Raw genomic sequence first — 13,122 nt, 5'->3', positions numbered from 1 at the left:
TGGAAATCGTACCCATAATCATAGGAGCACTAGGCACAATCCCAAGATCCCTGAAAAGGAATCTGGAAAAACTAGAGGCTGAAGTAGCTCCAGGACTCATGCAGAAGAGTGTGATCCTAGAAACGGCACACATAGTAAGAAAAGTGATGGACTCCTAAGGAGGCAGGATGCAACCCGGAACCCCACACTATAAATACCACCCAGTCGAATTGGAGGACTGTGATAGAGCAAAAAAAAAAAAAAATAATAATAATAATAAATGCATTATTTCGCATAAAATACACTAGATGAATTTCATATGTAGAGCTAAATTCAAAAATACTAAAAATCCCACAAATTATTGAAACTACAGGTGTTTGGAATGCAGCAAAGACCATTCAATAATAATAATAATAATAATAATAATAATAATAATAATAATAATAGTAAGAGCATCAAGGAAATAGATAACCCTAATCCAGACTGTAAGGATTGTATCTGGGACATCAGGATGGAGTTTGGAATAGAAAAATGCGCCTTAGTCAACATACAAAAAGGCAAGTAACGAGAACTGAAGGGATAAAGCTACCAAATGGGAGCAACATCAAACACATAGATGAGACAGGATACAAATACCTGGGGAATAATGGAGGATGGGGATATAAGAAAAACACCAAGAGATGAAGGACACGATCAGGAAAGAATATATGCAGACTCAAGCGATACTCAAGTCAAAACTCAACGCCGGAAATATGATAAAAGCCATAAACATATGGGCAGTGCCAGTAATCAGATACAGCGCAGGAATAGTGGAATGGACGAAGGCAGAACTCCGCACCATAGATCAGAAAACCAGGAAAACATATGACAATACACAAAGCACTACACCAAGAGCAAATACGGACAGACTATACATAACACAAAAGGAAGGAGGGAGAGGACTACTAAGTATGAGGACTGCGTCAACATCGAGAACAGAGCACTGGGGCAATATCTGAAAACCAGTGAAGACGAGTGGCTAAAGAGTGCATGGGAAGAAGGACTAATAAAAGTAGACGAAGACCCAGAAAATATACAGAGACAGGAGAATGACAGACGAAAAGAGGACTGGCACAACAAACCAATGCACGGACAATACATGAGACAGACTAAAGAACTAGCCAGCGATTGACACATGGCAATGGCTACAGATGGAGAGCTAAAGAAGGAAACTGAAGGAATGATAACAGCGGCACAAGATCAGGCCCTAAGAACCAGATATGTTCAAAGAACGATAGAAATGGAAATAACATCTCTCCCATATGTAAGGAAGTGGCAATACAAAAAATGAAACCATAACCAAACAATAGCAAGCGAATGCCCGCACTTGCACAGAAACCAGTACAAAAAGAGGCATGATTCAGTGGCAAAAGCCTCCACTGGAGCCTGTGGCAAGAAACATCAGCTACCTTGCAGTAATAAGTGGTACGAGCACCAACCTGAGGGAGTGATAGAAAAAACGATCAGGCAAAAGATCCTCTGGGACTATGGTATCAGGACGGATAGGGTGATACGTGCAAACAGACCAGACGTGACGTTTGATTGACAAAGTCAAGAAAGAAAGTATCACTCATTGATGTCGCAATACCATGGGACACCAGAGTTGAAGAGAAAGAGAGGGAAAAAATGGATAAGTATCAAGATCTGAAAATAGAAATAAGAAGGATAGGGATATGCCAGTGGAAATCGTAACCCCTAATCATAGGAGCACTAGGAGATCCCAAGATCCCTGAAAGGAATCTAGAAAAACTAGAGGCTGAAGTAGCTCCGCCTCATGCAGAAGAGTGTGATCCTAGAAACGGCACACATAGTAAGAAAAGTGATGGACTCCTAAGGAGGCAGGATGCAACCGGAACCCCACACTATAAATCCACCAGATCGAATTGGAGGACTGTGATAGAGCAAAAAAAAAAAAAAAAAAAAAAAAAAAAAAAAAAAAAAAAAAAAAATAATAATATAATAATAAATGAAAGCTTGAGCTAAAGAAGAACCTTCCTTTCGTGTTCCCTAAAACTGTGAAGTTTTTCTACAAAAGGCTTCACCAAATCCTCATTTTTACCACCCTCAACATAATACAGTCCTATTCCCCAATCCGGAGCATTTCAGTTGCCACAGTGACCTCTTCACTTCTCTATCCCCTGCTATTTTGGACAGGTTTTCTACTGGAAGCCTTGAAACTTTAAAAGTAATTGAATGACGAAATTCTTTCCCAGGTGGGGTCTTAAAACACACTGGCCAGGAGACTCATATTTTCCATTGCATAAGGATCTGATCTCCATTTATGCACTTCTATAGAAGACAGACTACTCTGTACCAAGAGAAGGGAGTTTTGATGACAAGGTAATTGCGAGAGCGGCCAGACAGACGACTAAATGACTAAAGATCTCCTCTGAGAAGAGCAATCGAAGAAGACAATCTACCAGACTCCCTGTGGACACCCATCCTCCAGAGTCATTAATTAAAGACTTTGTTCCCCACTTCCCTAGAATCTACATTAACCAGACACTCTCCTTCACTTTACAACAGTGTAACTGTTTCCACATAATTGTTCTGATTTGTACACACTAGCGACGTTTACGAACGACTTGATATCATCCACTTTCTTGGTGATTTCACCCTTAAAAAGTACAAATATGAAGAACTTACACAGGAGGCAATAAAGGCAAGTAGTGTGGCAATAAAGATGTTCATTGTCTCGACAGGAGGGGGTTGGGGTTCCAAGTAATTTCCCTTGAGTGAACGAACAAAACATTTCAAGTAGAAAGACAGAGGCTGTGACTCGTTGGACGGTTTTTAAGTTAGAAGAGTCATTCCTTTATGGCACGTGTACAAAGAAATAAGCAACTACATAATACTGCTCCAGAGGGGGGGGGGGGGGAACAAGTCTATGAGGAAACTGGTTTTCTTTTAAAAATGTCGAAGAGTCACAGAAGAAAGCTGGAGATAATTGTCTAGAAAATCGAGATTGAGACAGCACCTAAAAGAAAGAAGTCTGATGCTACAAAAAGACTTCAAAAGAACTGATTCAAAATTAATAAAAAAAACTATCAATGGAGATCAAGTTTCTTTGCAAAGTCATTACTCAGTTCCTGAACTCTAAAACCTTATGAACTAATACTTCCAGCCAAGAAAAAATGGTCGTAAACTGGTAAATTCGAGATCAGGCTTCTTTGAAAAAGTCAGCAGTCTGTTTCAGAAGCATAAAACCCCACGAATCAATATTTCCAGCAAAGGAAAGGGGGAAATGTTCACCCAATCTTTATTAAAATGCAGGAGGTGTCCCTTAAGCTTATATTTAAGGACTATGAGCCATGAGATATTTGATTTTCAAACCTTTCGCCTCATCATCATAAGGTAATGAGATCACAATGACCATGATGATGCCTTTCGTATTTTCTTCAATAAAAATTAAAGCTTCTGAGCTTTCCCTGAAATCATATGAAGAGAACAGATCCTCTGTATTTTTTCCGTAAAAGAGGTTCATTCTCGACTGAGAACTTACAGACAGCTGTTGTGTTGCTTTCTGGAGCCATCCCCAATTTTACACAGATGTTTTGGTGATGCCTACAAGTAAACAATCTTACTCTTTTGTAAACAAACGACTTCATTTGGAAAGTTTCTGTGGTTGTGCAAAGCTTTATGGGGAATCAAAGACCTAAAAGTCTCAATTGCAAATCACGAATATACGATTACCAACTGGCTGCAAATTCTATGTTTATCATGGAGATAGTTATCTAATTTAGAGAGTAAATCATTTACATCAATACCGACAGGAAGAACAGCTAAACAATCATCAACATAACGATACCACTTTACAGGAATATGAATGATATTAGGTAAGTAGCGTTTTTCAAAGAATTCCATATACAGGTTTGAGAGTAATGGTGATAAAGGATTTCCCATTGCCATGCCAAAAAATTTGGTATGACAATGGAATCTTTGAAAAACGCTACTTACCTATGTCGGTATTGATTGTAAATGATTTACTCTCTAAATTAAATAACCAGGTACCATCGATTAAGTTTTATTCTAGAATTAGCAAAAGACAATTGCCTCCCTTTCTTAGACGTTTTGATACATAGAGAACCATTTCAATGTAAATTCAGTATTTATAGGAAACCGACTAAAAACTTTACTTATGTTCATTTCTTCTCAGGCCACCATCTTAACATAAAAATATCAATTTTTTCCTCTATGTTTTTTACGAGCATTGCGAATTGTCAGTCCATAATATTTGGATCAAGAAATTGAATACATAAGAAAAATAGGGAAAGATTTATGCTATCCTTCACTATATTAGACATTTGTTATAATAAAGCCCACAAAAAGTTTTATACTGTAAGTAACAGCAGAAAGAAAATTCTAAGAACTTTCTCAGTTTGCCTTATTTTAACGGATTTGAAACCATTAAATCATTGTTAAAAGCTTTTAATGTCACCTTGTTTTTCCTATAACAACACACTAAAAGGAATGTTAATAAAAAATGGCCCCAGAGAAAGCAACAACATAATATATAAAATTCCATGTATGGATTGTCCCTCACTTTATCTCGGACAGTCTAGCAAAGGCTTAGAAGTAAAGGCTAAAGCCAGCATAAATATTCTGTAAAATAGGGGCAAAAATCTAATGCATTATTCATTCATTTAAGTGAAAACAACCACCGAATAAATGGATTGATAGTTCAGTAATTGCAAAGGTCAAGAGATGTCTTATCACGAAATCTTTTAGAATCAGCTTTAATACAACTTACTTTCATTGTAATTTCAATATTAGTCGTGGCCTTTTCACTTAGGACCCTTGTATCTGTAACATGTTTAAGAATGACCTCAAGATATAATTACTGACTTAAATAAAAACAGTTGCCTAGAGTTATTAATTTTGTTGTAATGTATGTCTGTCATGTATTGTGAATATGGTTTTGTTTACCAAGTTCTGAATAGCGTCACCTATAATCCTTTATTGTCTTGAAATTGTATCTGAGATGATTGTCTTAAACCTTTAATTGCACCCATTGTTTATGTGTGTTTGGGAAAGTTTCTTATCTTCCAGTGTGTCGGATTCTAGGTACTAATCTCTTTATAATCCCTATCTGTTAGTTATACGAATCTTCTTGTATTGTCTTTTCTCGTATTTATGTCAGTCTCTGCTCAGTAAAGGACTTTTAAACGTCGAAAGATCTTGCAGACTCCTTCGTTTATTTTTCCTTCGTGGCATATATCTTTATTTATGGATTTATCACGTTCCTAACTTTCGTGATTCAGTTATACATATATATATATATATATATATATATATATATATATATATATATATATATATATATATATATATATAATATATATATATATATATATATATATATATATATATATATTATATATAGATATATATATATATATATATATATATATATATATATATATATATATATATATATATATATATATATATATATATATATATATACTATATATAGTATAGTATATATATATATATATATATATATATATCGATATATATATATATATATATATATATATATATATATATATAGATATATATATATATATATATAGATATATATATATATATATATATATATATATATATATACTATATATATATATAGTATATAGATATATATATATATATATACTATATATATATATATATATATATATATATATATATAGATATATATATATATATATATATATATATATACTATATATATATATATATATATATATACTATATATATATATATATATATATATATATATATATATATATATATATATATATAGTATATATATATATATATATATATATATATATATATATATATATATATATATATATATAATATATATATATATAAATGAAACCTTGAGTCAAGGTTTCACTTTGTTGTTTGTTTTTGTCTTGTTTTGGTTTTGGTTTGATTCAAGGTCAACAATTTGAAATTAATTTGTTTATGAGATATATATATATAGTATATATATATATATATATATATATATATATATATATATATATATATTATATATATATATATATAGTATATAGTACATATAGATATATATATATATATATATATATATATATATATATATCATATATATATATATATACATAAACAAATTAATTTCAAATTGTTGACCTTGAATCAAACCAAAACCAAACAAGACAAAAACAAACAAACAAATGAAACCTTGACTCAAGGGAGACGTAAAGAGCTTCTGATCCTCTTCATCTGAAGTAATCCTTCTCTAATTGGGTCAGATTCTCTCTCTCTCTCTCTCTCTCTCTCTCTCTTAGACAGACCTAACTTCTCCTCCCATAAAGAAAGTGTGGAGGAAAGTGGCCATAAAGCAAGAGTCCAAAAGTATAAGCAAACCTGGACACTCAGCCAATTGCTCTGCTTTTGCAGGAATTTCCCCCGAGGAAAATATGACGAAGAAGAAGAAGAAGACGTGAAATCTTAGATAGATATATAGAAGGTGACATTAACAAAGGAACAATGAAATCCGTCCATATTTCTCTCTAGATGGAAAATCCAACCCCCCCCCCAAAAAAAAACGTGAATTTTTCCGGGAGCTGACACTTCCAACCGAGGCCTTTCGAATAACCCAACTTCTGAAATCGATTCCATTTCCAGCAAACCCAAGACTATAAATATAAGAAACAAAACAAATCCAGAAACCAGATCCACAAAGCCATTTGTTTGGAAATGAAAATGAACACAAGCTAATCAGGCAAACGGACACCAAATCCTGGTAATCAATCGTGTTTGAAACGTGACCAGAAACTAAAGTCCTGTAAAATGGCAATGGACGAGAGAGTTTTTAATTTTTGTGGTTTCAACTTGAGAGTGACTGATGGGGAGGGAATCAGTCACGTTAAACTTTTAAAGAGAAGAATTACAATATTGATATTAGCCTCGTACTCCTCTCGCAGCCCGAATGATATGCAATAGCTCAACGTACCTGAAATAAAATATAATATTGGTTAGATTACAAAAGCGCTGCCAAATTTTAAGGGTGTCAGAGAGGAGAGAGAGAGAGAGAGAGAGAGAGAGAGAGAGAGAGAGAGAGAGAGAGGGGGGGGAGGGGGGAACCCTTGGCATTCTACCAACAGAGGAAAAATGGAAAGCTTCAAGAAAAAAATATAAAAATAGTTGTAAAAACTACTTTAAAAAAATGAATATGAAAAAAACGGAGGCCAAAATAAAGAACCAATTCAATTAAATCTGACTTGGAAGGGAATTTTGTATTCTATTCCGATCACCAATTTCCCTTTATATCTTTTGTATTTTCTTTTACTCTCTCACTTTTCTCCTTTTCTTTCAATTACCCTTTTTTATTTTACTTTTAATACTCTGAAATTCCCCTTTACGTCCTTCCACTGCTTCGGGTAAAGGGAGATGAAGTGATACAGGAATCTGTCTCGATGGATCTGGGAGGAAATTCTTTCTCTGCATCTTCCCTCCTGAGGACGTTGGATTCCACAGTGAAAATCTCTCTCTCTCTCTCTCTCTCTCTCTCTCTCTCTCAGGAAGCTTGAGAAGTTGCGCGATGTGTGACAAATTTCCACTTTCAATTTAAATTTACATTTGGAAGCTGACCAATAATTGTGTCCATTTCTTAAAGTGAAAGAGACCGCCCACCACCTCCATCTATCAACACCAGGTTACAAGTTGAAAAAGTTGCAGGGCCGATATGCAATGAACACCTCGTTTTCTTAACTAACTCCGTTATATCAATGATAACAGCATTCATGAAAGCAAATTAATATAAAAAAATAACTACGAGCATTTCGATATTATAAAAAAACAAAAAAATAATATCACAACCATTACATTTCAGAGTATCTCCTGCCATTACCAATTAATACTAATATCACAACCATTACATCTGGGAGTTTTCTTACGATATAAGGAAGACATCCACTTTCACGTACGATCACACTGCAGAAACTACTGCCAGAATCCCTCCCATTTCCGGAGGCTTTTACATACGAATATGAGGAAGGTTTCCGATTTCCCAAACATTCACGAGAGACTTTTGAGAAAAAAAAGGGGGAAAAAAAACTCCCGTATTCATGAATTTTTTTTTAAGAATATGAGAAAGGCATCCACTTACTAGAAAAATAAAATATTAACGCCAACTGGATGACACTCCCGCCTCTATTAGCACCCATTATCGCTTTGCCTTGTAGCTGGTGGAGGTAATCAAAAAAAAAAAAAAAAAAAAAAAAAAATCACCGTATGACCAAGAAACACTGAAATATTCACGCCCACTTGTACTGATACGACGAAAGACTAGAACGAAAAAACAAATCTGTCGGAGATTTGCGAAGGAGGGTTCCACAGTCAGGAAGACACAGCCAAGATGAACGGAAATGCCCCAATGCCCCGACGTAAGGAAGGAGGAGCATTTGAGCCTCAGCACTGAAGACCAGAAGGTTCAAACGCCATACAGACAAACGAGGAACTATCACATTCTGACGAGAAACCTTTGTCGGTCGGACCTGGAATATGGAATCGAGGCCAAAGCCAAAATCGCCGGGACCTCATTCAGCACTGAAAGGGAAATGGACAGGAAGAAAGTTTGAAAGGTGTTCCAGGAGGAAAACATTTTGCAGTCCACTTCTTCTCTCGTTCCTTCAGTTATGAAAACCAAAAATTTGTTTAATCTAACATCATAGGGACCTTCTTCAGCTTCCTTTGCCCCTCGGCGCCTCACCACCCCCCCCTTGGGGGAGAATTTCCTAGTTCTTCTCTCTCTCTCTCTCTCTCTCTCTCTCTCTCTCTCTCTCTCTTCTCTCTCTCTCTCGATTGATGCTTTTAAAATTACCCGGTAAAATATTCAGAAAAATTGTGTATATTTTGGTCGTCTTAAAAGGTAAATCCTATTAAAATTAAAATAATATTTATTTTTATAATTATAATAATACTGATGATGAAAAATACTATACTTCTCGAAGCCTGTATTCTACTATCTACTTGATAAAAAGTTTATCAAACATTTCTTGGTAATTCATCGAATTCTTTCTTTACATTCTTCAGCAGCCTCTCTCTCTCTCTCTCTCTCTCTCTCTCTCTCTCTCTCTCTCTCTCTCTCTCTCTCTCTCAGGAAGAGCTCATTCTTTAAAAAGTAAAAACTTAATACAAACAGAGCTGTTTGATTAGAAAATACTTCTGAAGCGTCTCTTGCAATCTAATCTCATCGCTGGGAATCCTATTTTGATTTTTGGTCTCTCAGTTCCAGAAAGACTTTCAAGATATTCACGAAGGCTGACTCCGGTCAGGAGGAGAGCTGGAAGGAGGAAGATAAGAATTCACTGAAGACTGAGGAAAAAAAGGAAGAAGAAGAAGAAACTCTGGTTTGAAAGTTTGGTTCAGATAAAAATGGGACTGATGAGAAAGTGCATCCTTTTTTCTCCTTCTTTAAGAAGAAGGAGAATAAGACGGTGACGAGTATAATTTTCAAGTGAGGACACTAGTGGCGAGAGAGAGAGAGAGAGAGAGAGAGAGAGAGAGAGAGAGAGAGAGAGAGAGAGAGAGAGAGAATCTTATTTCCACATTATTTCTTTCCCTTATAAAATGAAAAACAATACCCGGAGACCAGACTAAATGAGCAGCCTCTCCGCCATTGATTCATCGCTTAATTTCTGTGTTCCTAATTAATTTCCCTTCCTATTTCTTCGCACACACACATACACACACACAGATATATATATATATATATATATATATATATATATATATATATATATATATATATATATATATATATATATATATATATATATATATATATATATATTATATATTGCTACTTTCAAAATGCATGTTTCCCCCTCTTTGAAATGTCATGTAGATTGTGTAACATTTTTTCAGATTCCTAGATAGCTTAGAATAGGATGTTTTAAAATGTGTGTTCAGATTTCGCATTACATATTGTAAAAGAATATATATTAACGTAGAATGTAAAAAGAGAGAGATCTTCTTTGTTCGAAACTACGAATGTTTAACTTTTATGTCAACACCGTAAGATTAGAGGGTCTGCGAGATCCGTTTGCGTCCTAAATCTGTCAACGCATGTGATAGCGAGAGAATTGAGTCTTGCATTGTTATCAAAACATGTCAATCTTAATTGTCGCTCAGCTTCCGTTTCGATCGGTAGAGTACGTCTTTTTTTTTTAACAGACTGGACTCGTACGCGTATATTTTTTATCAAAGCCACATGGAAATTGCACATTTCTTTATGAAGATTGCTCAGATTTTCAAAGCCTAACTGGCAAGCATTTGTGACAAGAAAACGTTTTGTATCATATCTACTCTGTCCAGTTTTTTGCAAGGGAAGATTTCATTACATCATAGAACTCGAGGCGGTTAGATCACTCTATCTCTCTCTCTCTCTCTATCTCTCTCTCTCGACTCGACATCATTGAGATTATATTAACCCTTAAACGCCGAAGCGGTAAAAATCAAAAATAAAAAACTCCCCCGAATGCCGGAGCAGGTTTTGAGTGAGCGCGGAAGCGGAAAAATAATTTTTTCAAAAAATCACAGCGTGCTTATTTTGAAGATTAAGAGTTCATTTTTGGCTCCTTTTTTTGTAATTGCCTGACGTTTAGTATGCAATCACCATAAATGAAAAATAATATCATTACCATATGTAAATAATGCGATATATGGTAGGCAAAAAAAAAAATTATACATAATTGTATTAAATCACGCTGTGCAAAAAAACGGTAAAAGTTAACGGTTTCTTTTTTTCGTTGTATTGTACACTAAATTGCAATCATTTTGATATATAATACATTGTAAAAACAATAAAAGCAACACCGGAAAAATATTATCACAAAATGATGTACGAATTCGTAACGCGCGGACGTAAAAATTTTTTTTTTTCAAAAATTCACCGTAAATTTAAATATTGTTCTAAAGACTTTCAATTTGTTTCAAAATGAATACAAATGATTGAATAATACGATACTGTAAGAGTTTTAGATTAGAATTGCAGATTTTGACCATTTCGGATGAGTTAAAGTTGACCAAATGTCGAATTTTTATATATATATTTTTTTATAGCTCATATTTCAGAGATGGGAAAAGCTACAACATTCATTTATTTTTTATTGTATTTTTCATAAATTTGCACATTTTGATATATAAAACTTTATAAAACAGCTAATATGAAAGGAGCAAATATTAGGATAAAGCGATGTACACATTTCGGAAATTTTTGGCCGCGAAGCGGCACGCGGAGGGAAGAAAATATTATTTTTCAAAAATTCACCATAAATCACCAATTATTGTTATTGAGGGACTTTCAAATTTGTTTCAAAGAAATTAAGATATATAACTGGATTATTTACTAGGCCGTAAGAGTTTTAGCTTACAAATTTACGTTTTTGATTCCATTTCGGTTGCGTCAAACGTTGACACCATACATCATTTTTTTCCCAATCATCGTGATTTGATTACAAACATAGTTTCAGAAATGAGAAAAGCTAAACATTCAATTATTTTTTATTGTATTCTTCATGAATTTGCGCCACATTTGATATATGAAACTCTATAAACGGCTAATATGGAAAGGACAAAATATTTGGATAATGCGATGTACACATTTCGGAAATTTTTCAGCCGCGAAGCGGCGCGCGGAGGGAAGAAAAATATATTTTTCAAAAATTCACCATAAATCACAATATTGTTCTAGAGACTTCGAATTTGTTTCAAAATGAAGACAAATGACTGGATATTACTAGGCCGTAAGAGTTTTAGCTTACAATTACGTTTTTTGACCATTTCGGTTGCGTCAAAGTTGACCGTACATAGTTTTTTTCCCAATCATCGTGATTTATATGCACATATTTCAGAAATGAGAAAAGCTACAACATTCAATTATTTTTTTTACTGTATTTTTCATGAATTTGCGCACATTTTGATATATGAAACTCTATAAAACGGCTAATATGAAAAGGAGCAAATATTAGGATAATGCGATGTACACATTTCGGAGATTTTCGGCCGCGAAGCGGCGAGCGGAGGGAGAAAAATATTTGTTTCAAAATTCCCATTCACCATAAATCACAATATTATTCTAGAGACTTCGAATTTGTTTCAAAATGAAGATAAATGACTGAAGATTACTAGACTGTTATGTATTTTGCTTACCCAAAAACACCAACATAAAAAAAAAAAATATATATATATATATATATATATATATATATATATATATATATATATATATATATATATATATATATATATATATATATATATATATATATATGTATGTGTTTTCTTTATTTATTACATTTTCCGATTCTGGTACGAATACTAAATAAAAGGAATGCAGGTGACACTTTTCTTTTTGCATACAATTAAATAAAATCGTATTCATGCTAGATATGGAGATATAACAACTTAAAATAATAAATAAAAAAATAAATAATAAAACAAATGCAGATACTCACTCCTAATCCTGACTCTTCATTCTATTCTTGTTTTCTCCCTCCTCCATTGAAGAGTCTTGCATTTTTTTCCTCTCGACATGACGAGGTAGGTGAGGAGGGAGAACGCGCGCCCTTGACAGCTGCTGGGATAGGGCGCGGTCCCGTGAGCCCTCCCCTGACCGCCGCTGAGTCGCACTCCAATAGAAGACCGCACTGTGGTATTTGCGTCACACTCCCCGAACCTGCATAGAGCTATCTTGCAGGTGCGACAGAAGAACTGGTGTCTCTCCTTCTGCCATTCATATGGCACACCCGGCACCGTTTCTGCCTGCGCCCTTCTAGGAGATCCAGTGTGTGATCCCCTGGCATCAGCCGACACGGCCACTACCCGACGAGAAGGGGTGGTGCTGGGCTGGGTGGCAGCAGGGGCGGCGGCAGCAGGGGCGGCGGCAGCAGGGGCGTCGGCAGCGGGGCGTCGGCAGCAGGGGCGTCGGCAGCAGGGGCTCGGCAGCAGGGGCGTCGGCAGCAGGGGCGTTGGCAGCAGTGGCACCCCTTAGGTCTGCCCTTTCCTGTACGGAGAGATCTACAGCTCGGGGCAGGGGGGCAGTGATGGAAGGCCACTCATCGGGA

The sequence above is a fragment of the Macrobrachium nipponense genome, chromosome 25 (genome assembly GCF_015104395.2).
Source record: "Macrobrachium nipponense isolate FS-2020 chromosome 25, ASM1510439v2, whole genome shotgun sequence".
Taxonomy (NCBI): Eukaryota; Metazoa; Arthropoda; class Malacostraca; order Decapoda; family Palaemonidae; genus Macrobrachium; species Macrobrachium nipponense.
The sequence above is the reverse complement of the archived record's forward strand: the minus strand, read 5'-3'. Positions refer to the sequence as shown.